The sequence below is a fragment of the Capra hircus genome, chromosome 2, assembly GCF_001704415.2.
Source record: "Capra hircus breed San Clemente chromosome 2, ASM170441v1, whole genome shotgun sequence".
NCBI lineage: Eukaryota > Metazoa > Chordata > Mammalia > Artiodactyla > Bovidae > Capra > Capra hircus.
This window is the reverse complement of record NC_030809.1, coordinates 27,646,559-27,651,521: the sequence shown is the minus strand read 5'-3', so window position 1 is coordinate 27,651,521 and position 4,963 is coordinate 27,646,559. Positions and strand designations below refer to the sequence as shown.

The window sequence follows — 4,963 nt, the reverse complement described above, 5'->3', positions numbered from 1 at the left end:
GAGAGATACCAAGGGAACATTTCATGCAAAGATGGGCTCAATAATGGACAGAAATGATATGGACTGAACAGAAGCAGAAGATATTAAGAAGAGGTGGCAAGAATAAATGGAAGAACCGTACAAAAAACATCTTCACGACCCAGATAATCATGATGATGTGATCACTAATCTCGAGCCAGACATCTTGGAATGTGAAGTCAAGTGGGCCTTAGAAAGCATCACTACGAACAAAGCTAGTGGAGGTGATGGAATTCCAGTTGAGCTGTTTCAAATCCTGAAAGATGATGCTGTGAAAGTGCTGCACTCAATATGCCAGCAAATTTGGAAAACTCAGCCATGGCCACAGGACTGGAAAAGGTCAGTTTTCATTCCAAAACCAAAGAAAGGCAATGCCAAAGAATGCTCAAACTACCGCACAATTGCACTCATCTCACACGCTAGTAGAGTAATGCTCAAAATTCTCCAAGCCAGGCTTCAGCAATACATGAACTGTGAACTCCCTGATGTTCAAGCTGGTTTTAGAAAAGGCAGAGGAACCAAGGATCAAATTGCCAACATCCACTGGATTATGGAAAAAGCAAGAGAGTTCCAGAAAAACATCTATTTCTGCTTTCTTGACTATGCCAAAGCCTTTGACTGTGTGGATCACAAGAAACTGTGGAAAATTCTGAAAGAGATGGGAATACCAGACCACCTAACCTGCCTCTTGAGAAATCTGTATGCAGGCCAGGAAGCAACAGTGAGAACTGGACATGGAACAACAGACTGGTTCCAAATAGGAAAAGGTGTAGTTCAAGGCTGTATATTGTCACCCTGCTTATTTAACTTATATGTAGAGTACATCATGAGAAACACTGGACTGGAACAAACACAAGCTGGAATCAAGACTGCCAGGAGAAATATCAATAATCTCAGATATGCAGATGACACCACCCTTATGGCAGAAAGTGAAGAGGAACTAAAAAGCCTCTTTATAAAAGTAAAAGAGGAGAGCGAAAAAGTTGGCTTAAAGCTCAACATTTAGAAAACGAAGATCATGGCATCCGGTCCCATCACTTCATGGGAAATAGATGGAGAAACAGTGGAAACAGTGTCAGACTTTATTTTGGGGGGTCCAAAGTCACTGCAGATGGTGATTGCAGCCATGAAATTAAAAGACGCTTACTCCTTGGAAGAAAAGTCATGACCAACCTAGAGGGCATATTCAAAAGCAGAGACATTACTTTGCCGACTAAGGTCCGTCTAGTCAAGGCTATGGTTTTTCCATTGGTCATGTATGGATGTGAGAGTTGGACTGTGAAGAACGCTGAGCACTGAAGAACTGACGCTTTTGAACTGTGGTGTTGGAGAAGACTCTTGAGAGTCCCTTGGACTGCAAGGAGATCCAACCAGTCCATTCTGAAGGAGATCAGCCCTGGGATTTCTTTGGAAGGAATGACGCTAAAGCTGAAACTCCAGTATTTTGGCCACCTCATGCGAAGAGTTGACTCATTGGAAAAGACTGTGATGCTGGGAAGGATTGGGGGCAGGAGGAGAAGGGGACGACCGAGGATGAGATGGCTGGATGGCATCATGGACTCGATGGACGTGAGTCTGAGTGAACTCCGGGGGTTGGTGATGGACAGAGAGGCCTGGCGTGCTGCAATTTATGGGTTCGCAAAGAGTCGGACATGACTGAGCAACTGAACTGAACAGCAGTGGCTACAGGACTGGAAAAGGTCAGTTTTCATTCCAATCCCAAAGAAAGGCAATGCCAAAGAAGGGTCAAAGTGAAAATGAAAGTGAAATTGCTCAGTCGTGTCTGACTCTTTGTGACCCCATGGACTGTAGCCTACCAGGCTTCTCTGTCCATGGAAGTTTCCAGGCAAGAATACTGGAGTGGGTTGCCATTTCCTTCTCCAGGAGATCTTCCCAACCCAGGGATTGAACCCGTGTCTCCCGCGTTGTGTAGGCAGATGCTTTAGCATCTGAGCCACCAGGGAAGTCAAACTACTGCACGATTGCACTCATCTCACACACTAATAAAGTAAAGCTCAAAATTCTCCAAGCCAGGATTCAACAATACGTGAACCGTGAACTTGCAGATGTTCAAGCTGGTTTTAGAAAAGGCAGAGGAACCAGAGATCAAATTGCCATCTGATGGATCATGGAAAAAGCAAGAGAGTTCCAGAGAAACATCTTTTTCTCTCTTGTTGACCATGCCAGAGGCTTTGACTGTGTGGATCACAACAAACTGTGGAAAATTCTTAAAGTGATGGAAATACCAGACCACCTGACCTGCCTCTTGAGAAATCTGTATGCAGGTCAGAAAGCAACAGTGAGAACTGGACATGGAACAACAGACTGGTTCCAAGTCAGGAAACGAGTACGTCAAGGCTGTATATTGTTACCGTGCTTATTTAACTTATATGCAGAGTACATTATGAGAAATGCTGGGCTGGAGGAAGCAGAAGCTGGAATCAAGATTGCTGAGAGAAATATCAATAACCTGAGATATGCAGATAACACCACCCTTAGGGCAGAAAGTATGGTAAGAACTCACCCTTGTGGTAAGAAGAACTAAAAAGTCTCTTGATGAAAGTGAAAAAGTAAGTGAAAAAGTTGGCTTAAAGCTCAACATTCAGAAAACTAAGATCATGGCATCTGGTCCCATCACTTCATGGCAAATAGTTGGGGAAACAGTGGAATCAGTTGCAGACTTATTTTTCTGGGCTCCAAAATCATTGCAGATGGTGACTGCAGCCATGAAATTAAAAGACGCTTACTCCTTGGAAGAAAAGTTATGACCAACCTAGACAGCATATTAAAAAGCAGAGAAATTAATTTGCTAAGGTCTGTCTAGTCAAGGCTATAGTTTTTCCAATAGTCACTTATGGATGTGAGAGTTAGACTATAAAGAAAGCTGATCACCAAAGATTTGATGCTTTTGAAGTGTTCGTTAGAGAAGACTCTTGACAGTCCATTGGACTGCAAGGAGATCCAATCAGTCCATCATAAAGGAAATCAGTTCTGAATATTCATTGGAAGGACTGATGTTGAAGCTGAAACTCGAATACTTTGGCCACCTGACGCGAAGAGGTGACTGATTTGAGAAGGCCCTGATGCTGGGAAAGATTGAAGGTGAGAGGAGAAGGGGATGACAGAGGATGAGATGGTTGGATGGCATCACTGACTCAATGGACATGAGTTTGAGCAAACTCGGGAGTTGACGATGGACAGGGAGGCCTGGCATGCTGCAGTCCATGGTGTCACAAAGAGTCGGACATGACTGAGCGACTGAACTGAACTGAACCTGCCCCTTAGAACTCAGAGAAAGTCATGGAGGCTGAAGCCAATTTCCTACAAACAAGAAAATGGGGACACAGGAAGGCTTCTGTGCCCAGGAGCCTCACAGGGTCCTGCTCAGTTTCAAAGACATATCATTTTACAGCCTCTCTTCTACCCAGGCCTCATTCAACAGAGCCCAGGGAGTGCCTTTTGGGGGATGCTCATCTAGTGAAAGCCCCAGTGGGAACAGTTTCAAGGGGATGCAATGACCTGGTTCCACTTGGAAAAATGAAGTAAGATAGATGGAGTGATAGAAATCCAGATCCTGATCTCACTAACCTCAAAGCAGAAAAATCCTTTGCAGCTCTCTGCTCCTCCCCATTTGACAGAGCCACATCTTTCATGCTATGTCAGCTGCATCCCTGAAAGAAGATGGTGAAAGAGTGAATGGATTTGGCTGAATCAGGCACCTGGTCATTAGGGCTGCTTTTAACCTGGCAAAGTAGACATCACCGCCATCAGTGACCCCATCATTGACCTTCACTCTATGGTCTACATGTTCCAGTATGATTCCATCCATGGCAATTTCCATGGCACAGTCAAGGCTGAGAACGGGGAACTCATCATCGATGGAAAGGCCATCACCATCTTCCAAGAGTGAGATATAACTGACATCAAATGGGGTGATGTTGCTGCTGAGTATGTGGTGGAGTCCACTCATATCTTCACCACCATGGAGAAGGCTGGAGCTCACTTGAAGTGTGGAACCAAGAGGGTCATCATCTCTGCCTTTTGCTGATGCCCCCATGTTTGTGATGGGGGTGAACCATGAGAATTATGACAACTTCCTCAAGATTGTCAGCAGTGCCTCCTGCACCACCAACTGCTTGTTTTCCCCATCCCCGCTGGCCAAGGTCATCCATGACCACTTTGGCATGGTGGAGAGATTCATGACCACAGTCCATGCCATCACTGCCACCCAGAAAACTATGGATGGTTCCTCTGAAACTGTGGTGTGATGGCCAAGGGGTTGCTCAAAAAGTCATCTCTGCTTCTATTGGCACTGCCAAGGTCATGGGCAAGGTCATCTCTGAGCTGAATGGAAAGCTCATGAGCATATCTTTCCATGTCCCCACCCCCAACATGTTGGTTGTGGATCTGACCTGCTGCCTGGAGAAACCTGCCAAGTATGATGAGGTCAAGAAGGTGATGAAGCAGGTGTCAGAGGGCCGCTTCAAGGGCATTCTGGGCTACACTGAGGACTGGGTTGTCTCCTGTGACTTCAACAGTGATACCCACTCTTCTACCTTTGATGCTGGGGCTGGAAATGCCCTCAATCACCACTTTGTTAAGCTTATTTCCTGGTAAAACAACGAATTTAGCTATAGCAACAGAGTGATGGACCTCATGGTCCACATGGCCTCCAAGGAGTAAGAGTCCCTGGACCACCAGCCTTATCAAGAGCATGAAAGGAAGAGAGAAGTCCTCAACTCCTGGGAGTCCTTGCCCCACCTTGATCCTCCAGCACACTGAAAGATCTCCCAAGCCCCAAACAGTTTCCATCCCAGACCTCTTGAGGAAGGCGAGGGTTAGGGAGCCCTACCTTGTCATGTACCATCAATAAAGTACCCTTTACCAGATGGTAAAGCATCTGCCTGCAGTGCAGGAGACCCAGGTTCAATCCCTGTGTTGGGAA

At 45.7% G+C, this 4,963-nt stretch overlaps 1 pseudogene; it reads left to right on the top strand.

Moving 5' to 3' along the window:
- LOC102183016 lies at positions 3,800-4,701 on the top strand (annotated as a pseudogene).